Here is a 24,745-nt window from a genome sequence, read left to right as displayed (position 1 = left end):
TGGATAAAAATATATCACAGCTCTTGCATCTGTGGCCCAAAGAACATCACAGAAGAGGGGCTAGAAAAACTGTAAGAGCCAGAAGAGTTGAAAATCTATTGTGAAACAGTCTTACCATGAAGTAGCTACATGAAAAAGACTATAACAGTAGTTACATCAGTAGACATGTTAAGGTGGAAGGGGGAAGTTTCCACAGGGTCCCACATCTAGACAAAGAACTATAGGCAACTAATCAATGCTGAGAGAAGGATCATTAGCTTCACCCAGGGATGAACACGCTTACTAGTTGTCTAAGGCAGAGGGGTCAGCCCTGAAACTATATACACAAACAACAAAAAAAATGGATGAAGAAAGTTGTATATATACATATGCATGTAACAATAATAAAGAAAGAGAGGCTATCATCTTGAGAGGAACATGGGAGGGGTTTGGATGAGGGTACCTGGGAAGGGCTGGAGAAAAAAAAAAGGAGCACAGAAAGTGATGTGATTCTATTTCAATTAAAAATGTTTTAATAAAATAATTTATTCAGAAAAGTAATGTTACTTCCTCTTCCATACTACACAATTTCATCCCTCCCTCCTTTCTACAACTTTATTCTTTTGCCCCCCAGTTTCTGAAGTTCCTTCTTTATTAGGGGTATATATATATATATATATAAATAATATGTTTACAATTCTTACAATTGTCTTTTTACTTTGTTTATACTGCATTGTGATGCAACAACTTTTTATGCATTCAAATTTATCCAATATTTTGTTTTATTGCCTCTGGGTTTAGAAGAATAATGATGTCTTTCCCTACATTAAAAAAAATTAAGTCATTTATGTACCCTACTATATGTATGTAGCATTTTTCATATTTAAGTCCTTAATCTGTTTGCTATTTATTCTGGGGTATGAAATAAAAACTAAATCTAATTTTGTCTGTTTTCCAAAACACTACCATGGTGTTCCAGGAACATTTATTTAAATATTTATTGTTATGATAAATAGACATTGAAGTTGTCACCATTATCATAGTGGTCTTCTTCTGTATTGGGGGTTAATTTTAGTTTCTCTTACAGTAGTCTGGCTATCTATTGATGTTCATACAACTCACTGTGTTAGTTTCTGAGACCATAAAAATGTTTTCAGTCTAGTAGTGTTTACTGTCCTCTCATTCTTTTATTTTCCAGTATTTTCTTTCCCATCTACACATGCTTTCCATATGAATTTCAGTAACAGCTTACCTAACTCCATAAAATAGCTTTATTGGCATTTTTATTGGAATTGTATCGTGTCCTTGACTTTTCAATCACATATTTAAAAGATTCTGAGAATCCATGGGTATAATCCATCAAACTGTCTTTAAAGGGTGGGGGAAAATGACAGGCAAATACAAGATGCAGAGAAGTAACCTCTGCCTTCAGAAATAATAATAAAAATTACCTACTCACTCTGACAAGGGGGAAGAAACTAAAAATCTAAAGTGCTTTTTGGGGAACCATCCTTGAGGATAACTTCTTTTTAATGTATTTATAATGCCATTGGAGCTTATGGATTCTTCTTCCATAGAACTGGCTTTTTTCAAAAGGTCACCCTTTGTGTCCACTGTCATTGCCCTGATTCAGAAGCTCAGCTTTTCTCTCTTGAATCCTGGCAGCAAAATCCTAAGATGTGTCCAATCATCTTCTGAAAGCTCCTACAGCTGTGGGCTATCTCATTTTCCAGTGTTGCAACCTAAAACCCTGCAGTATTGGATACTTTCAGGAAAACTTTCAAACTGTCTAATATAGTATTCGCAGCCTTTGTCATCTGAACTAGCTCAGTTTTCTAGGTTTATTGCCCCCCCTTCTGCCTTTACCCCTCTTCAATTACATTACATTGCTCATGTATTCTGTCTAAGAGCTTCGTAGGTTTGCCTTAAATGCCCCTAATATTCTTCTATTGAAATCCCCTACTTACCCTACGGGATTTAACTCAAATGGAAGACATACTAGGATGTGTGTGCTATTCTTCCTGTGTGCTTCCTGTGTGCTATTACTTACTCTCTATATAGCACCAATCAACAAAGTTGACAAATTTCTAAAAGGCAGGTACTTGGAAAATTTACTCAGCGATCAATATGGTATCATGGCACAGCACAGTCCCCACACTTTGACATACTGATAAAGGGAACTGCTATAAAAGAAGACAAATACACAGAATTAACATGATCCAGGGAATAATATGGAAGAAAAGTAGAGCTTAGAAAGAACTTAGGCATTAGAGATATTTTAAGGATAATAGTGCATCATTTATCACAGTTGTACAGCAAAACACAGCACATTAGTGGCTATGATAATAGATGACAGTTTCAGAGTGTGTCACATCAATTCCTATTCTGCTTGATTCCCCTTTTGAAAGGAGAACGGGGCCATTGATCTTTATTTAGTGTCTGGGTAAATGAGAGGAGAAAGTCATCATCTTCCAACACAGGTAGCAATCATCTGCTAGAAGATTTTCATAATATATTTCATAACAAAAACATATGTCTTTTTATTTTGCTTTGTTGAGGGGTTTTTTTGAGACAGGGTCTCACTGGGCATCCCTGAATGCCATAGAATACACACTATGGGCAAGGCCCTGGGTTCAATCCAACACCATACACAAAAACAAATAAATAGAACTCTCCACATAATACAGGTTGGCCAAAAACTCATGATCCTTCTGTCTCAGCCTCACGATCATAAGCATATACCACTATGCCAGCCCATTATGACCCATATATGATAATATATACTTTTGATAATTATAATAATGTATGAAATACATACATTAATATGCTACATGATATATGTATACCATTCATAGCAAGTTTCAGATCAGTCAGTGCTACACAGTTAGACCCTGTATTTAAAAAAAAAAAAAAGGATGGGGCTGGAGAGATGGCTCAGCAGTTAAGAGCACTTGCTGCTCTTGTAGAAGACCTGGGTTCAATTCCCAGTACACACATGGCAGCTCACAACTGTCTGTAACTCCAGTTCCAGGGAATCCAACACACTTACACAGACATACATGCAGGGAAGACACCAATGCACATAAAACATTGAAATACATTTTTCAAAAAGATAGTGGTTTATTTCAGCTTATATTTTCAGAGATTTCAGTTCATAACTGATTGATCCTCTTGCTTTAAGCCTGTAGTAAAAGAAGAGAGCAGATTACAGGCAGGGCCATTCAACCCATGCCTGAGAAACAAAGAGAAAAAATAGAAACAGAAAAATACCAGGGTTCCAAGACAACCTTTGAGGACACATCCCTAGTGACCAAGAACCACCAAACTATGCCTTACTTAGTCTCAAACAATAACAACTCAGACTAGGAAACAAATCTTTAACTGGGGGGGGGGGGGGTAGGGAGGGCTTTTGGGGTACACTCCAGATCCAACTACACCAAGCCAATATGGTGTTGAAACTAAGGCTCATGGTCAAACAATATGGATGCTGCAAAGGCTTGTGACTGTGACTCAGGTACTACATTCAGAATGGCTGTACATTTGTGGGGGGTCAGAGCTGCTTGGGAAAGGAATGAGAATGAGAACATTAAAGAGAGACTCTTAATAAAATAATACTATTAAGAATTGAAAGGTTGCCAGGCATTGGTGGTGCATGCCTTTAATCCCAGCACTCGGGGAGGCAGAGGCAGGAGGACCTCTGTGAGTTCGAGGCCAGCCTGATCTACAAAGCGAGTTCCAGGAAAGGCGCAAAGCTACACAGAGAAACCCTGTCTCGAAAAACCAAGGGGGAAAAAAAGAATTGAAAGATTAAAGCCAGGCAGTGTTGGCACACACCTTTAATCCCAGCACTCGGGAGGCAGAGGCAGGTGGATCTCTGTGAGTTCGAGGTCAGCCTGGACTACAGAGGGAGTTCCAGGAAAGGCACAAAGCTACACAGAGAAATACTGTCTTGAAAAAAAAAAAGAATTGAAAGGTTAAAAAGATAAAGACTAATGACTACATATTGATTAGCAGTTCAATTTCATGTTTTGAGAGCATTTGACAATAGAAAAACCATCTCTTGGACAGTTTCTTTAAAATCAAACCCAGATTAACTTTAATAAAATGGCCATACCACCATTTAGACTTTTTCATTTATACTCTCAACAGTTACTTATTTTAAAAAAAAAAAAACTGGAAATAGTTTAGGCATATCTGGATCTCACTCAATTATTTTACAATCAAGCAAAACAGGGTTTCTCTGGAAGATGAAGGAATACAGGATAGATGTAGCTCTTTCTCTTATGTACTAAACCAGGAAGATCAACAAGATGTACTCTTAAGTTCTTTAACAGATATGCTGACAACAATGCATATAATGCTCCCAGTTTATGAAAGAAAGGGAAAGTCTATTTATCTGTTGATAGGTACATTAAAATATCTCTGGAAGGGTATAAAAGAATGTCTTTAAGAACACAGAGAAGGGACAAAAAGAGAGTCAATAAGAAAAGGTATTTTGCTACGTGAAGCTTTAAACTTTTTATTTTCAAGAGTTGTGTGAATGTATTAGCTCCTCAAAACAAATGCAAATTCACACACACACACACACACACACACACACACACACACACACACATACACACACACACAACTAGGCAGATTCATAACTTGTATAGAAAATTTTTGTTTTATTTTTTCATGTAGAAATATTATGAAAATATTTTGAGAGCTTGATACATAATTCCCAGAGGGAGGATTCTAATGAAAACTTCTTCTACCAACAATCCCTTACTAAGTACCTGAAACATGAGGGTATGGGAATAGGAACACTGAGGTTGGCTTGCCAATTAAGAGACCTACTTCAACGCTTTACATCTTTCTAAGACCCCCAAAATTGAGCAGCTAAGCTGCAGAGTGATACTCACTTTAAATGTAAAATGAGAAAGTATCATGATCAGACTAAAAAATATACTAAAAAATTAATTAATGCAAGTTTTTTAATTGGGTGAACACTATAAGAATTGCACACATTGGGGACTGGAGAGATGGCTCATTGGTAAGAACATCAGCTCACTGCTTTTCTAGAGGACCTGAGTTTGGTTCCCAGCACATAGAACCCACAGCTCACAACCTCCCGTGACTCCAACTCTCGCAGATCTGATGCCTCCTCCTGGCCTCCATAGATCCAAACATGTATCATATACTCACACAGACACATATGTCACATAAAAAATAAAATGAAACTAAAAAGGAAAAGAATCATAAAACTTTGAGTCAACCCAAATCATCCAAGAGCTAAGAGAATTGCTAACAAATTGCTTGGCAGCATTGATGCCAGTGAATATTTTTAAAGCTGGCAGTTTTTAAAAGGTCTGGTAATTATGAATATGCAACCCATTAAGCTTTGTTACTGGGGGGTAACAAAACAGCATTAACCACAGAGCAGCTTAACACAAAGTAGGCGAAGGCTTTCTGACTGTCATAGCTGTCACCCTCTTTCCTTCTTAGTTCCACCCTTCTGCTACAGTTCTACTTTGTTCTCACTCCCAGTTAACCACATTAGAATAGATATACTGAATAAGCATGTTTCCATGATTGTGGCTTACCAATAGACCTAGAAAACAAGAGCTTTACTGCTGCAATATTTTAAGTTATAACATGGGAGTGAAGTGTAAAAGCAAAAGAGTCCACTGTGGTGGGCAAAATCTAGAAACTTCAGAGTTTATAAGAACACAGACCTGAAATAACCCAGGAAAGAAAGTTCTCCTCTAGCTGCCTTTGTTTAGTAAATTATTACGATGGAGAAGAGACTAACGATGGGAGAAGAAGCTAGACAAGTTCAGTTATAACATCTCTCTGGAGGCTTCTTTCGCTGGAGTAAGTGAGGACCAGGGCATTCACTCTTTGATTTCCACTCACTAGGAGAGTCCATGCAGTACAGAGCATCTGAGATTCTACCTCACAAAAGGTCTGACACAGCTGAAGCTGCTTCTAGACTCAGCATCTTCTGGTGCTGTTATGGCTGCTGAAGGAATAGTCAGAGGATGAGGACATGTCTCGTCTGATGCTTGTTGTCTTCCTACATATCTCAGTGGTGGTGTGAGATAGAGGGAACGTACATGCAAGTTTGCATTTGACTTAGAATTTGTTGTTGTTATTGTTGTTTTGTTTTTGTTTTAGTTTTGTTTTGAGAGTCATGTATAGCCTAGGGTGGCCTAGAACTTACTAGGTACCAAAGATAGCCTCTAGCTCCTGTTCCTCCTCATTTTGCCTCCCCAAGGCTCAGTTTCAAGTAAATGCAAACACCTGGCTTGAGTTCTTGTTTTGCCAAGAGAACTCAGCTATAAATTCACAGAATTTTACTGTGATTTTGAAAGAGCACTCTTAATCTCTTTTTAGTTATTGAATCTTGGAGTACTAGTAAAGCTTAAAATTACTTTGCTGAAAAATTTTGTTTACTTTTAATTCTTTTTCCTTTCTAACTTTCTGCCTGTCTGTCTGTCTGTCTTCATTCAGAATAAGGTTTCCTCAAAGTTTTAGTTTCTAAAATATGAGGACAAATACTTTGTAAGTAAAAAAATGTACACTTTCCTACAGGATCCCTGTACACAATCCAGGATATTTTCATCAGCTTAACACACAGACACACACACATACACACACATGCACACACACACACACACACACACACACACACACACACACACACACACACAAACATCTGCAAAAAAAGATAAGTAAAGGAGGAAATGTCCTTCTGTCATTCTTTGAGGTACTGTAATTATAGTCCCTCTGGATATCTTGAACAAAGAAAGTAAAAAATAATGTAATCGTCAATCCCACCATGAATAAATAAATCAAAACCATGACCGCTAGTAAGGTATGATGGGATATTTAATAACTAAATTGTCTACTGTGCATCAAGCATCTGTCTTAAGAAGAGTGCTGTAGCACCTCCCTCCTGTGGAACATACACCACTAAACTATTTGGATTCCTTCACTCCAGTGGCTCCCAGATGGTGGAGGCTGGCAGTTGACTCATGCCTAAGTGTAGTGGAATCAGCCTATCATGTTATGGTCCGCGTGTTTGTACTTCCCACTAAAGAAATCCAAAAACATTTCTATATAGTCCTGTTCAAAGTCCATTCACATAAAAGTTGGCAAATTTCTCAGTTTAAAAAACAAACACAAGCAAAATCCCAAACACAGATGCTAAAAGCATGTCTGGATTCTACTTAGAAGCAAGAACTGCTCCTCCCTGATGTTTATTACCCCAGGAAATGATCCCAATCATCTAGGGTCAGCTTCTTACATCCAGCATCCCTCCCAAAATACATTCCAAGTCAGTCTTCCCCCTAGCTCATCTAGTTCCGCCATGGTGCAATGCCACCATTACCTTTTACCAGAATGACTGCATTGCCTTCCCTAATGGTCTCAGCATTCCGTCTTTTTTTGGCCCTATAATTTTACACAGTAGTCGAAGCTGCTTTTTAAAACCTGAGTTAGCCACCTGGTTTTGTAAACAAGGTTTAATTGAATCACATTCGTTTAGCATTCCCAACGGCTCTTTTTGCACTAAAGCAAAATGGTGAGGCTAAAATATTTACCATTCAGGCCTTAACAGAGTTTACCAAGCCCTCTCTGAAAATACAAATCACCTTCCCTTTCCAGAGAAAGCTCAGCAGTTCTCCTTTGTATTTAGAAAAACACTCCAGACTTCTTACTTTAGCCTGGAAGATGAAAGGGCTGCTTTCTGTGCCATTGTATGTCCTGATTCTGCCCTGTGGGCATGACTGTGGTCACACGGGCCCTAACCCTGGTCTGGAATCTACATAGAAGATGCTCTCCCTTCTGTCTGGAACTTTCCCCCAAATCTCTGCCGTGCAGACCTCTGCTGTCACAGCTTCTCTGATCAGAACATCTAGCTTGCAACACCATCGTTATCACACTATTGCTTTATTTAACTATCAACATGCTTATGTTTTATTATATAGAATGTGCACTGTATGACACCTGGGAGCAGATGTGGCATGTTCACAATAGCATCCTCATTGTCTGCCAAAGCAGATGGTTTAGTTACTAATTTATATATTAAATTAATGGGAATATGTAGTGGGTAGCTGTTCCAGCTTTGCCCTGGAAGTACTACCCGTATTGAGGCTTCCAGTAACTGTCACGTCTATGAGGTGGGGCGGAGACAGGAGCCCTTAAGACCTGAGATCCAGATGTGCCAGTTCTCTTGGTTCCTGGATCCTGAACAATAGAAGCAGATTAAACAGAGTTCTCCAGAGAACACTGCTGGACTGCGCTTCACCTTTCCCGGACCCTGTAACCTATCCCTTCACTTGTAAGTTACCCCACAAAATAAACCTCCCTTTTAACTATGTGGGGTTGCCTTAATACTTCAACCAATAGGAATAGATGCCACAAGTTCATCCACTTCTTTTCTTATACTAAAACACTACACTGTGTTTGAGCAACGAGAAATACTATTATGGTTTGAATATGAAATACCTCCTTCCAAGTTCCTGTATTGAATGTTTGATCTCAGTTGGTAATGCTATTTTGGAAAATTCTAGAAATTTTAGGACATAGGGCTTAGGTAGATGAAGTAGATGATTGGGGCCACGTCTTTGGAGGCTATTGTTTGTTCTAGGCCCGTTCTGTCTTGTTCTTTGCTTGCATGCCACTATGAAGGGAGTCACACTGCTCTACCATGGCCTCGCTGCCAAATGGACTAACCCTCTTAAATAGTCAGTTAAAATAAATCCTTCCTCTATTTAAGTTATTTCCTTCAGACTTCCAGGCATAGTAACAAGTAACTAATACACATTTCTACCTAAAATCCCATTCTCAAAGTTTTAGGGGAATTGCTTGCATAAGGTGGACCTAACACAGGCAGGTGGATTTATATACACTAGGGTTTAATTCCCAACTTTCAACCAACTTCCTTACAAGATATCATTTCCCAAAAGCCAAAGCAGAAAAATGCTATTTATTGCCAAGAGTGCTACAGAGGATTAAATCAGATAATTTATGTAAACACACTGGGACACTATTTTGCAAACTTCAATCATATCCCTCCCTCCCTAGACTGAGTTGAACATCCTTTACTTTTTAACCTATCCTGGCCTAGGTCCTTGAGATTAGAATTCCCTGTGCACAACAAAAACAAACAGAAATGTGTGCCAGAGATACAAATTTCCTAATAGAGCCTCCTCACCAACCTAACTTTTTCCTCCCCTGGAATTTGTATCCTTTGTGGAAAGCAAATACAAGTACCTCTGTTCCAATAAGCCAAGATGTTTTCAGTAAAAAGTTCACTTCTTCATTGTGTAAATAGAAGGAAGCTTGACGGGTACAACAGGAAAACCACCAGAGTGTTCACTATTGCTTTAGATCCTAACAACTGCCCTCTGTTGGTATGTATACCATCGTATGACACATGGTATTAGGATCCTATGCTGTTCCACAGACAGATGCTTATGAGCTTAGCATATTCTGTGCAATTGGTCAAGAAATAGAGTCTAGAGTGAGACTTCAAGATTAAAGAATCTGGTTCTGACTCAAAGTTATTTTAGATAGGATGATAGACCAGTTAGCCATCTTTGGCTTATCCCAAAAGAACACAAAATAGTCACTCACTCTGTAGGCCATTCTGGAACTTACTATGTAGCTTAGGCTGCCCTCAAATTGATGGCATCCTTCATGTTTTAGTCTCCTGGCTACTGGGATTGTAGCTGAGCTGGTCACTTCTTGAGAAGAGTCCAGGGCTGGGGAGAGAGTTCAGCCAGTCAAGGGCCTACCATGTAATCCTAAGGACCTAAATTTGATTCCCAATACCCATGTAAAAGAGCTAAGTGTTGTGGGTAGTATGTGTCACTAATCTCAGCACTGAGGAGCAGATCATCCTTACAGCTCCCTGGCCAGCCAGCCTCACCTAATTGGTGAGTTTCAGGCCAGTAAGAGAGGCTTTATCTCAAAAAACAAGGTGGATAGCTCCTGAGAAAAAGTACCCAATGTTGTCTTCTGGTTTCCAATCACATGCACAGACTTGTACACACGTCTGCATACGTGCAAACACACCAAGAGAAGAACCCAAATTGTTAATTCAAAACAGAATCCTAGAATCCAGTGGGAGAGTGGAGAATGCTATAGGAAAACAAAAACAGTCATCAGAAAGTGCGTTATTATCACATATAACTGGGGACTAAAATGGCCAGAAAATTCTGGGGTTCAGGGTACCTGTAGTTTAGCTTCCAAAGAGAAAGAAGCCATGGTGCTTATAAACCATTCATAGAAAATACTGGATAATTGCTGTTCTGAGGAATCGTTAATTCCCACACTGGGTCAAGTGTGTTAAAATCATCAAAGCAGCCCACAGGAAAATCAAAGCACAAGTTGCCTGTTGGAAGTCTTCCTTATGTGCACAATAAAGGAAAGTCCAAAGGCTATAGAAGAAACACAGCATCTGCCACACAGGCAGTCTGTGTATCATCAAACCTGGCTCCTACACTCTTGTTGTGATGTTGAGTCAGAGGATCACAAAGGAGGTGGCAAACAGGTGCAGAACAGCTGACTCACTCATCAAATAGCAAGGAGGTGGCTACTATGGAACAGGGGACACGTTCGTGTACAAAATGCATACAACTCCATTTTCCTTTCTCCTGTATTACTCAGGTTTCACAGAAATAAAACCAACATAAGATAGATGGGTGAGAGATTATTGGCAGAGGGGTGAGTAGATAGATGACAAGTAAGTAGGTAGGTAGATAGGTAGGTAGGTAGGTGATGATATAGATAGATAGATAGATAGATAGATAGATAGATAGATAGATAGATAGATAGATAGAAGATAGATGATAGATGGTAAGTAGGTAGATAAGTAATAGATAAGGATAGAAAATATATTGTGTAGGTAGAGATATATACATATACAGACAGATATTATACATGTATGCAAACATACATACCTCAAGATTCACTATGAATAAATTACTTATGCAATTATGAAGGAGGAGGAACCCATCGTCTATCTGTAAGCTTGAAACCCAGAAAATCGTGGTATATTCAGTTTAAGTCCAAAGACCTAACAGTACAAATTCCAGTGTCAGGGTAAAAAGAGATTAACTGTCTGTCTCATTCATGAGAATGAAAGGAGATGCATGCCCCCTTTCATTCTGCTGGATCCTTCAATGGATTGGGTGATGTTCACTCTCACCAGGGAGGGCAATCTACTCTACTGATTCCATTGACTGAAATGTTAAACTCACCCACAAATACTCTCTCTCAGAAATCTCTCTCTCTCTTTCTCTCTCTCTCTCTCTCTCTCTCTCTCTCTCTCTCTCTCTCTCTCTCTCTCTCACACACACACACACACACACACACACACACACACACACACACACACACACACACTCTGGACTCTGGATATGCTATGGCCCAGTTAAGATGGTATGTAAAATAAACCATCAAAGTACTCACTTGTCTGGACGCCCTAACCTCAAACAAGCATGTTCCTACACAAGCCCATGAATCCACACAAGTTACAAGTGGTCTTCCACTCAAAGAGTCCTTTCTTCTCCTTCTAGACTCAGCTCAGCATACAACTTAGGCATACAACTGTAAAACAATGTGTATATCTAGATTAAAGTTTGTGAAGACACAAAAAAATTAGTAATATCTCAATATTATATATAAGATCATATCTGTTCATATCTACCATCTTGTTAACTCTATAAAGACAAAGACTCTAAGCACCTAGCATAAAACAGATGTTCAATAAATGTAATTGACCTAAACAAGAGTCCAAGCAAAAGAACAGATAAAATCATAATACCAGTATTTTAGACAAGAAGGCATAACATTTGAAAATATATAAATACACCATCATTAGAGCATGTTCATAAAATATATTAAATATATGCATATGCACAGAAAAGTCTAACATAATAATCATATTTGAACAGTGAAATTTGTATTTGGCTTAGCCCTATTTTCCAGTTTTACTGCTATGAAAGTATATTAGCTAAATAATTTAAAGGGTAAATAGGTCTTTAAGAACAATGCAAGCTCATTACTCATAGCAGAGTCAGACCAGCTATGACTAGCATATTTCCAGGCTAGTCAGGGAAACCATTAAGAACTCTTAACAGCCAGAGTCCATAAATAAGGTGACAGGGAAGTGTAAAAGCCTCCACTTCTGAGAGAAACTTTCAACTCTCAATACATTCTATAAGAGCAAAAGCTAATGATCCCATTCTCAGAATGGAGACATCTGGTTCTGTATAGGAATCAGTACGTTAGGATTAGGCCTGACAGAAAAAAACCAAACAGAAGGACCGAGAATATCAGAGAAAAGAGTGTGCATCCTCACTGTTAGTTTCCAGCTTACAGAGAGCAGATGGTGGGTCTTCTCATCCTTCATAATTGCATAACTAACTTATTCATCATGCATCTTGAGGTGTGTGTGTGTGTGTGTGTGTGTGTGTGTGTGTGTGTGTGTGTGTGTGTGGTGTGTGTGTGATGGTTTATATCAACCCTATCATAAGCAGCTCCAACTTCACAGACTACATTCTTGATTGTCTGCAGAGCATTGAATGAGCAGAATGGTACCCAAAGTAATCCAGCTCTTAATGATCCATCTCTGTGTCTTAAAACTCTGGAATATCACTTCATATGTTTTTAAGCTTAAAAATTGCATCATTTTCTCCTTCTATTTCCTCCATTTTTCCCTCCCATGACCCCATTGTTCTTCTCAAAATCATGGCCTCCTTTTCTTTAATTATTATTGTTACATGTATATAAATGCAGAAATATACAAATATAACCTGCACAGTCCATTTAGTGTCACTTGTATGTACATGATTTTAGGGAAGACCACTTTCAGGGGATAGCTGCTAAAAGTGCCATTTAAGAAGTACTCTAGTGCAGACTCAACTATAAAGTAAGTTACGGTTGGTTAGTAATGTCTGCAAAAAGATAATACATGGGGCAGAGACTGCTCTGTGCCCACTTTATTCTTTAGCCTTTAGCAGCAGCAGGGAAATTCAGTATACACATGGGAAAATGGTAATACAGCACCAGAAACAAATTCTCTAATTTTATAATACATTTAGGGACAGTGATAATTTGAAAGATAAAATTATTTTCGCTGAGGAACTGGAAAAGAAAGAAAACAGGGGCAGAATACAGATTCCAATTCACTTCACATCCGTCTGCCTACTCCTATGCTCTTGATCACAAATCTATAAGGCCCACCCTTGATGCCGGCCTTTTCCATTAGACCCTCACTTGGCACTGACATTCCTTACCCTCAAATAGCCTTGAGGCCCATTTATTTCTCATCTCCATAGCTGGTACTGTCTGCTTCTGACAAAAAGACATAATGTCTCCAATCAATCTCCTCTTTGAGCCCCAAAGTGTGTCATTTTCTGAGCCTCTCCCATTGAGCCTCTTTACATGTCATTTGGCCCCAGCCCTTCCTTTCAACCTTCTTGATTTATTCATACATGCCAGAGTGACTCACAAGTCACAGGAAGACAAGCCCAGCTGTGTGCCAGAGATAATTATTTCAGAATAATTAAAATGGGCTATGGGCTGCTAAATTAAATACCAAAAGGTGATTCTGCACTTTCTTATCTACCTAGCCCATTCTAAAGAAACTGTCTGCTAGGATACGGGCCTCCCAAGCCTAGCGCATTAACCAGCCCTCCTCAGCAGCCTTATTAAGCATCATCTCTGTGTAGAAATCTTCCTACAGCACAAGAGGAAAACTCTGTTGTGAAGTCAGATTGACCCAAGGTAACCACAAATGCCCCTTCCTGACAGTGAGATCCTTCTCACACTGATACCAAAAGTATAGAACTAACCAGGGTGTCACAAGATGACAGTGTGAGCAGAGAACAGAAACAGCTGAGACAGAGGGAACGGAGGAGCTGGGCTGCAGTGCAGCTGCCCATCCTTCCTAATCTTCTCACTCGTGTTCTGCAGCCTATTTCAGTGCCTTTCTCTCTATGGTCTCCTCTGTCAGATGAGGTTCCCTCAAGCAGAAGCTGAGACGGAGATTCTTGTGCAAGTGACGCACTGAAATATTCTCAGGGCTGTAAGGGAGGGTGGGCAGTCCAAGGGAAAGGCTGAGATGCTTTCCAGGCTAATCTCTACCTGAAAACGAGAGGGGCTCAGAAGCCTAGAGCACAGTGTAACTCGGACCGTGCAGAAGGGGAGAGAGCTGCTCTGCTCTGTCAGTCACGGCTGAGGGCAGTCTCTGGGTTTGGTGGTAGAGGAGGCTGCCATATGTCAAGAACAATCAGGAAAGCAGGGCTAGTTATGAACCACTGGCACCAGCACCCACAGCAGCTGGGCTGTGGGAGGAGGAGAGGCCCAGCAAGGTAATGAGATTGAGAGGACTGAGCAGAGGCAATAACAGGCTACTTAGCCTTCTCTCAGAGATCAGGCCTCAATTTCAGGCCTGAGCCTGGACAGGCAGTTTCTGAGGAGGAGCCACAAACAAAGGACAATCAGTCTCCAACACCCCCAACAGCAATGACAAGGAAGCCTGGTACATGCAGTTCAGTCCCGAGCCAAAAACAGCTCAAGGTGATAACCAAATAAGGACAAAGCCTATGACTTGTCCAAGACTGCCCAAAAATGGGAAGACTGTAGCCCTGACTAGGTCCTAACTAGACCTAGCCAATTAGAACATACTAATATGATTGCCACTCACTTGAGCCAATTCTATCCAAAGTGACCTAACTGCCTTAGAACCTCCCCTTAGCTATGCTTTAAAGGAACTCACACATCCCTCTCCAGGTCTTCATCATCTTGCCTTTGTGTGAGATGGCAGGTCCCAGCATACTGGAATAATAAATGAACTTGCTGACTGCATATGTGGATGATGGTCTTTTATGAGACTTCTCCAGGACCCCAGCAAGATCTACACAGGGTACCAATAGCACCTGCTAAACTCTTTAAATTGTGTTGCAGAGTACATGACCCTCTTGAGTTCAGAAGTCACTTTTGATTTCCTGGAGCAAAGAAAGTGTTCAGTCATGAAATCCTCTCTCATAACTACAAGTGAAAATGAGTGTTCCCTCTTACCCTGGTACACTCCTCATAAGCCTATCTGGGGGCAACGGAAGTACAGAAAATACTATTCTACATCTTCAAAAGCAAGCATCTGTCTTTCTCGTTAATATTTTGAAAGTAGTGAGGACAATGATGGAAGCTGACATTTTCTGTACTTGCTATATGCCAGTTATCATTCCCAACGTTGACATGAATACTCTCATTCATTTTCAAGACTACACTGTGAGGTAGGAATAGCTACCCCATTTTCTCATATAAGAAATACACAACAAACTGTGGCCAGGATGATATACATGAGAGAAGAACAAATTGGAGCTATCACATGACTGGAAGTCGGAGAATCTAGATCTCAGTCAAGAGGCTGAGTCCAGAGGCACGAGAACATCAGAGGAAGTCATGTAAACTCTGGGAGTGATGCATCGGTGTTCAGTCGCAAGGGCATGAAAGACATGCAGGACTGCAGGCGCTTCTTAATACTCTTGTTTCTGTCAATAACACAGGCCATGCCTCACAGAGCCCAAGTTCCAACACTTGGCTCCCAGCACCCAGTAGATGCTCAGTGAATGTTTATATAGTGCCTATAACAGTGGTTCTCAACCTTTCTAATGCTGTGAAACTTTAACACAATTCCTCATGTTGTGGTGACACTAACCATAAAATTATTTTCGTTGCTACTTCATAACTGTAATTTTCTATTTTTATAAATCATAACAAATACCTGATATGAAAGATATCTGATATGTGACCCCTGTAAAAGGGTAGTTCAACCCCAGAGGGTCAAACCATTTGCCTAAAGAATGTTAATTTTATCCCCTCTCTCCCATCATATTACTGGAGGAAAAAAACAAAAATAAAACCTCTACACTATCAGCAAGCTGATTCCAAAATTACTAAATTGAACTGGATGGATAGTAAAAAAAAAAGAGGGAGCTACACAATTAAGATGAAAGAGTGTGGGAATGGTGGAGAGGAAAAGAAGAAACGTGAGACAAAAACAGGGAGAGGCGAGAAGCCAAGTTTCTATTGCTAGGATACACCCAGCACACCCAGTCAGCTGGATGCCTCTAATACATGGCCTGCTTTGATTTGAAAGAGTCAAATGTAGTTTGCATCTGTAATTGGATTTCCTATGCATGCCCAGATCTGAAAAGGAAAATGCTCACCTGAACTGGAAGGGCACTGAATGGGAATGCACATTCGTTTTTCCCTGCCTCTCCAAGCCTCTGGCTTTCCCCAAGTCCCTGCTTTCTCCATAAATTCTCTTTTCCTCAATGCTCGCGCACTCCTTCCATCCTTTAACACCACAGTGCCACCTAGCGTGCACTTGGGCGAAGCAAGCCTAGACTGGGACCTGAGGGAGATCTTAACATCACTAGCATGCCACAGGGGGACCATTCATCAGTCCGGTGACAACCCTAGCTAAAGCGAAATTGCCACTCAGCATTTCAAATTGCAGGCTCTCTCTTCTCCTCTACAGGATGCCAGGCTCTTCCTCCACCCCACAGCATTTTCTCACAAGAATAAATGGGTAATTCAAGGAGAAGGCAAGTCTCCCAGGAAATTAGACATGGTGCCAGGGCAGCCACAGATTTTCTTACACGTCAACTAGAACGATGTGTAGCTCAAAGGAAAAAATGCTCAGTAGCTTTAATGACTCCTGGAAGTGACCCTGAAGGCTGATGTGCCTCCCCCTTTTAAGATCACACAGGAGGCGACTGTCGGGTGTTGAAAGACTGCAGTTGGCTTCATGCCCTAAAATCATGCCAATCGTTACACACACACACACACACACACACACACACACACACACACACACACACACACACAAGAGTTATCTGAATGCACAGTGCTTGCTGAGGAAAGTAAGTCTCTCTTCAGTTACACAGGCCAGGTCCAATCCCTTCTCAGAAAGCAGCCCATGTACCTCCAAAGCCACTGTGTCCTACTGGACCAGACTTTAACCATGGAAATAGTTGGCATTGCCCATCACCTCAGCCCAGACCTACCTCCTCCATTCCACTGTGCAATGTAAGGCTGGAAACCTGCAATTGATCTCCCAGGGGCATTTGTTGACTGGCCTCCAGGCATTTGGGCCTCCACTGGGAGCTGTTGAAGGTCCGGTGAAAAGGGAAAAAGATGAACACATGGACGGACGGACGGACACACACACACGCGCGCGCACACACACACACACACACACACACACACACACACACACACACACACAAACTATGGACTCATTTGGAATTTCTAAGCAGGCTAAGTACCTGACATAAGGCAATCTGAGAGTCTGAACACTAGCCAGACAGCAGCAAGCATCAACCCCACCCCCAGGACGGAGATTTCTGTACTAGATTTTGGTCCTAAGGAAATGATTACTTCTCAAGTTCCTTACCTCAGCTACTTCCATGTGGACCCTTATGTGAAGCCTTACAACACCATGTAACCAAATTCCTAGATTTTTGTGTTCAGCTAGATATTTCTAGAGTGATTTTGGTCTCTTGACATTGTATAGTAGATGCTGTACACTGACAGCAAGGAGCATAAAAGGCTGAAATGACTTTTAAGAGACCAAGAACTTCTATGCTTTACAAGTGCTACCCACTTCAAGATGGCACCAAAAGCAGTTAAGAGTGAGCAGACAAGATAGGAAAACCAAGACTCAGAGGGTTAAGTCTTAACTATGCTGGGAAGGGCTTTAGGGCTTAAGAGCATTTATTGCTCTTGCAGATAGAGGTCCTGAGCTCAGTTCCTGGCAGCCACATGGTGGTAACTCCAGTTCCAAAGGATCCATCTCCCTCTTCTGACCTCCTTGGGTACTGCATGCACATGCTACACAGCCATTCATACAGGCAAAAAAAAAAAACCTATCATAAAATAATGATAGATAGATAGATACATAGATAGATAGACAAATCTAAAAGGACAGTTTTAAAAACACTAAGTTACTGAGTCACTGAGAGGTGGTGGTGGTGCACACCTTTAATCCCAGCACTCAGGAGGCAGAGGCAGGTGGATCCCTGAGTTCAAAGCCAGCCTGGTCTACACAATGAGTTCCAAGACAGCCTGGGCTACACAGAGAAACCCTGTCTCAAAATATTTTTTATAATTTTTAAAAAAACCTTAACTCTTCTACTATCTATGAGCCTTGGACAAGCTACATAATCGTTGGTCTTAGCTTTCTTATCTATAACATGGGGGCACCTAAAATTTCTAATTTTTATAGAGTTATGAAGAGATTAGATGACAGATTTTTAAGTACTTGTGTAGATTCTGGCATATAGTTAAACTTCAATAGTGAATATTTATTATTGGGTTGATGTTGGGGGGGGGGGGGGGACTAATTATTGCTGTGTAGCCAAACTGGCCTGGAACTTGCAATCATCCTTTCAAGTGTTGAGATGCTGGGATTACATGAGTGTATCACCAAGCCTTGTCATGTTCTCATAATTATTATTATTATCATCAGCACAATTTCCCAATGAGGAAGTGCCTATGCTTTAATGTCCCAAGGGTAGTTACTAAGAGAATGGGCTTGCTGTGATAGTTCATTTTAATTTTCAACTTGATTCAGCCTAGAGAGTCTCCATGAGGGACTGCCTAGACTGTTTGTGGGTATGTCTACAGGAGATTATCTGAATTAAATGAGGCAGAAAAATGTGCCCACTGAGAGTTACACCATCCCCTAGGCAGAAGATCCTAAACTGTGTAAGGGTAGATAAAGCAAGCTGAGCACTACCGTGTAGTGGGTAGCCATTCCAGCTTTGATCTGGAAGTTCCAACCCCCATTGAGACTTCAGCAACTGTCACGCCTACAAGGCGGGGCGAAGGGAGGCGCCTGGAGACCCAAGATCTGGATCGGCCAGCGTGCTCTCTGTTCCGGGACCCTGGACGGTGGAGGTGGGCCAAGCAGAGCTCCAGAGAACACCACTGGACTGCAATACACCTTCCCCAGACCCCGCGACCTACCTATCCCTTAATTTGTAAGTTACACCATTAAACAAATCTCCTTTTAACTACGTGAAGTGGCCTTAATGATTTCACCAATACTACTGCACATGTAGTCAGTGCACTCTATTTCTGATTATGGATGTGGTCAATCCCCCAACTTCCTGCTGCTGTGCCGTAACTGCTATGATGAGCTAAACCTAGAACTGGGAGCTAAAATGAACCTTTTCTCCACCACATTGCTTTATCAGGGTGTTTTGTCGCAGCAACTGGGCAAAACTAGGACAGTTTCTAAGTGTACTCATCTCTTGCTATCTCTCTTATAGGATGACATGGCAAGAATGTTCTTTCCCCTTGACACTATTCAAACTTGGACTCAAAAGCCTCCAGAACTGTAAAATAAATCTCTCTTCCTTATAAATAATCCAACCTCAGGTATTCTGTTACAGCAGCAGAAATGGAGTAAGGATGCATTTGGGGAGGAAAATTTCAGCTTCTGGGCTTACTCTGAGAACTACTTCTCTGGGTACTTTATTCTGTGAATCTTTGAGATGATGACAGAGCAGTGATGCACCTAAGACAAATCTCAGCCAAGAGAGAGCTGTCGCAGCGAGCCAAGGACCTGGTCATCACACTGCCACATCCTGGTACGTTCTAAATGGTTAACATGTGTTGATTCGTTTAATTTGGACAAGCCACACAGAAGGTGAATGAACAGACAGGAAAACCAAGACTCAAGCTGCAGAGCAAATAGTAACAAACTTGGCAAAATCAGACAACTAAGCCGTCAGCTGATCCTTGGCCCTGTGTCCTTGGCCATGAAGCTACCTGGTAAGAGGAATAATGATGTAATGAGAAAGTAAAGAGTCTGAAACAAGAGAGAAAGTAAGGAGGTTCCGTTCTGGAAAGAGATATCAAACGGCACACATACTCAGTGCTCTATTTCTTTACTCTCAGGACAGAGGCATCGCTAGAGGTCAGGCAGCACTGATGACTCAGACAATACCAACTAGTATAGGTATGACAGACCCAAAGGCCTTTAACCCTCAGGGTGCCCTCATACTCTTGAACTTTAAGGAATTCTAAAATTTAAACAACCTACAGGAAAAATAAACATCCATAAGACTTTCCACACCAGACACTGAATTCCATATAAACTACCAATATATAAACTCATTTCCATGATAAAGACCAGTGCTAGGACATATGCACAAAAAGATTTTCAGCATGGTGCCATCTTTAGGTAGAAGCTTGTTGTAATTGGCCCATACCAAGCTGTTGACATCCTTTTGGAGTTAGAGATATAGCTCTGTGGTAAAGTATCTGCCTAGCATTTGTAAAGCCCTGGGCTTTTTCCCAGGACTACAAGGAGAAAACATCATAGAAAATCATTTCTAGTAAAATAATCAAGCACTTTCCATATCATGACTGACTCCACCAAGGCTTAGTCCAATGGGTCCCATCAACAGCTTTGTAATGAGAATGAAATGTTGGAGAGGCCTCATGAACAACAGGACAGCTGGAAAAAGGTCCCACAGGACTTTAGGCAGTGCCAGAAACCCTTCATAAAACAGGGAACTGGGAGGGAGAACTCATGACACCATCTAAAAGCTCTTGGTCGTATGCCTGCATTTGTCAAAACAGAGAGTTTTGCAAAAATGTTTACCACAGAATCACTGTGGAAAAAAACTCCCACACATGATCTTCTATTACCCACCCACCTGCTTAGAGCAAAGGACTTCAAGACTATAAGACATCAAGAGTGACTGTAAAAGAAAAAGAAGACTGCCTCTAACTATGAACATTAGAAAAGACTTTCGTGTTGTGTCATAGAAGTCATTACTTACCCTAACTAACATGTCACGTATGCTACATAAAGATACTCCCAATTTTTAACTCCTCCACTTAGGTGCTTTACTGAAAGTAGCAAAATGAACACAAAGGAGACAGCAGGGGAGATCTGGGAAAATCCTTCTGGGGCTTCCCCTGGACTTGTTGGGTCATGGGTGGTGGGTGACCACAGCTTGGGCATCGAAACAAATGAGTTTTGAATGATAGTGATGGACATGTTCAACTAAGTAACTTGCCTTATGAGCAGGTATGTGTCCTGCTTATCTCTTACACACACTTTGTTATTAATAATGTCGTGTGTTTTGACTGTTCTCCTGGGGATCAAAATAAATACTGACAAGGTCTGGTAGCATTTCAAGGTTAGTGACATATAGCAAGTCTTTCTCTGTACTACCAGCTCCCAAATAACGACACAGCCATAGCTTAGGCTTGTCCCACTAGCTCTTATAACTTAAATTAGCCCGTTTATTTTAATCTACATTCTGTCACGTGGCTCGTACCTCATCTCTCCCTACTGTTCATGCTACTTTCTCCACATCTAGCTGGCAACCCTGCCTTTCTTCCTCTCTGACTCCTCTCCGTCCTCAGAATTCCTGCCTATTCTCTCCTGCCTAGCTATTGACCATTCAGAACTTTATTAAAGCAATCACAGTGACACATCTTCACACAGTATAAAGGAATATTCTGCAACATTGACATTTCAACTATAGGGGATAATCATTATAAAAGAAAAAAGAATACTCAAATTGACCATCAACAAGGATCTAAGAATAGGAAAGGACATATCATTTTCCTGGCGTTTCCTCAGTCTATCCAAGCAGTAGAGTTAGTCTTCCATATGTGTGGCACACTTATCAGTTATAATAGCCAATGTATGTGAAGTGCTCACATTGCTGCCATGTGGATGCTGGGAACCAAACCCAGATGCTTAGAAGAGCATCAAGTACTCTTAATCATTAAGTCATCTCTCTAGCCCCTTGGTTAAAATTTTGATGCTGAGTTCTGTAATAAATGAGCTTGAAAGTGACCCTGACACAAATGAAGCTCATATCTTGCTCAGAGAAAAGTCTGGAAGATGTTATACATTTGGGTATTTAAATTTCCCACACACTCCATGTGCTCAAGACTTGGTTGCCAGTCTGTGCCCTATTAGCAACCATTAGGAGTCTAACGAAAGGAAGTAAGGTCACTGGGGATCTGTCCTTGAAGGGGACATTGAAACCTTGGCTTCTCCGCCTCTCTTCCTTTGCTTCATCCTAGCAGCTGTACTCCAGCATATGTTCCCAGATCTGATGTTGACATTCTGCCTCACCACCTGCCTCGAAGCAATGGTGCTGAGCAGTAAAACCTTTGAAACTGTGGCCAAAAGTAATTCCCTTCCTTTTAAGCTGATTGTGTGAGGTATTTTCTCACAGGGATAGGAAGCCATTCCTGATCTGTGACTTGCTTCCATCTACCTGGTAACTAAGAAAGCCAGACCACTTCTTTCTGTGGCTTTGCCAGCTTTCTGCACATATACACACACATGCACACACACACACACACACACACACACACACACACACACACACGCACAGTTCTTACAATTCTGGTCCCTTAGGTTTAAGAAACATAAGAAAAAATGAGTCAATTTGAAGATATGCATAAGTGGTAATACAGTGGTATACGACTGACCACAGTTTGGAAATTAAATGAAGTTTTTAAAAGACTACCTGCTTCCTTAGCACAGTAGATAGCACATTAGTCTCCTAAAACTTCAAGACTAGAGAGCAATACAGAAATGTTTTTAAAAGTGGACTAAAAAGTTTTAAAAACTTTGTCATTGCTGTTAATTTGCCTTTTATTACTATTTTCCTCTGAAAATGGACAGACTGAAAACTATTTCTTTTATTTCTCACCTCAATATCTTGCACAGAAATTGTCCTTTTCAAACAACTGTATTCACTGAGTACATTTGTAAGCTTTTGCTGCAATGCAGCTGGGTAATAAATATGCCCTAAACACAGAAGGCCACAAAAATAAGGATATTTCTTATTCCCAGGTACACAAGTAGTTTGACATTTTACTGAGCTTAGCTTGGCTGGGCTAGGCTGGCTTCCCAGATGCAGCTGGCACTCTTTCATATATCAGTCTACTGTCATCCAACCACATATCTAGAATATGGTGATCTAATGCAAAAGGCAAAACAGCAGGGTAGACACAAAGTCTCACTGCTAGCTGATGAGCTGATAATTGCTGGGAGGAGAGTCGGGTTTCTTTCTCTTTTTTATTGAAAATAGATTCTTTTCTCATATAACACATCCCAATCACAGTTTCCCCTCCCTCCACTCCTCCCAGCTCCCCCATCAGATCCACTCTCCCTCTCTCTCCCTTCAGAAAAGAGCAGGTCTCCAAGAGACAACAACCAACTATGACAAAAACAAAATACAATAAGACAACAAGGCAAACGCCCTCACACTGAGGCTAAACAAGGCAACCCAACAGGAGGAAAAGAGTCCCAAGAACAGGCAAAAGAATCAAAGACACAACCCCACCCACAGTTAGTAGTCCTAGAAAAATACCAAGCTAACAGCTACAACATGTACACCTGGTACAGACCCCTGCAGGCCCTGTGCTTGCCACTTTAGTCTCTGTGAGCTCATAGGCACCCTGCTTAGTTGATTCTGTGGGCCATGTTCTCCTGCTGCCCTCCATCCCCTCTGACTCCTATAATCTTTCAGTTCCCTCTTCCGTGGGATTCCCAGTGTTCTTTAATGATGTGACCCCTATCAGGTTAACCGCATACCAGCGCAGGCCCCACTCCCAAGACTAGCTAAGCAACACAGGCTGGATTCAATGAGGAAAGATAAGAAAAATAAGAAGAAAGGGGGTGGAGTGATATCAAAGTTGTATAGGATGAGGTAGCAAAGTAAAGAGAGTTGTTACGGGAAGAGTCAGTAGAGGTGCAATGAATATGTTCAAAATATATTGTATTAAATTCTTAAAGATGATTTTAAAAATATTGTTAAAAAGAGACCACAGAAGAACATTAAAAGCTCTGTGTACTGCCACATCTTTCTATATCCTACTAGCCAACAAGTCATATGACCAGGTCTACTGCCACTAGGATAAGGAAGGAAGTTCCTCCCTCTTTAGACAACAGTTATGTGAACAAAAAAAAAAAAATGTAGCTATGTCATTGCCTGGCATCTTATTTCTTTCACTCACTTTTTTATTGCTTTCCATAACTGGAAAGAAAACTCCATAAACACAAAGATTCTATTTTTCTCACTATCATATCCACAATAAAAAGCTGTACCTAACATGCAGTAGATACTCCGTAAATACTGTTGAGTGAATGAGTAAAAACACCAATCTATAAAGCAATCTCTGTGACTGGGGAGAAGAGTACTAAAGATAAAATGAATAGCACACCTTCCTGAGGTGGGATTGAGGGATCAAGAATACTACCATAATAAAATCGTGGACCAGTGAAGAGCCTTGGTCTCTATTTGCAAAGCAAGAAAAAGTTATAAAAAGCAAAAAGGCGGGGGGGGGGGGGGGGGGATTACAGCTGTCAACCAGATCACATTTATTCCAATTCCAATGCCATGCAAAGCCCTACAAATAAGTGAGACAGGGAGGTCCAAGCTAGATGGAGTCCATTTTAAAGCTCTTATATTACACTAGCGAGAACCCATAGGCAAAAGCCACTGTGAAACTCATGCTTATTTCATAGGCAAACAACATCATCCAAAAAATACACAAATATAAAATTTATCACGATGCCTAATAAAAACTGCAGCAGGCCCCAGTAGTCTGGATTAATGATCATCAATGAGTGTCATGGCATTAGAAACGTGAAAGGCACTTTTCTCAAGAGCAGGCATCGAGAGGAAGGCATTAAATCAAATCACAGCAC

The sequence above is a fragment of the Peromyscus californicus genome, unplaced genomic scaffold (assembly GCF_007827085.1).
Source record: "Peromyscus californicus insignis strain IS unplaced genomic scaffold, ASM782708v3 Scaffold_6__1_contigs__length_162567912, whole genome shotgun sequence".
Lineage (NCBI taxonomy): Eukaryota > Metazoa > Chordata > Mammalia > Rodentia > Cricetidae > Peromyscus > Peromyscus californicus.
This window is presented reverse-complemented; position numbering follows the sequence as displayed.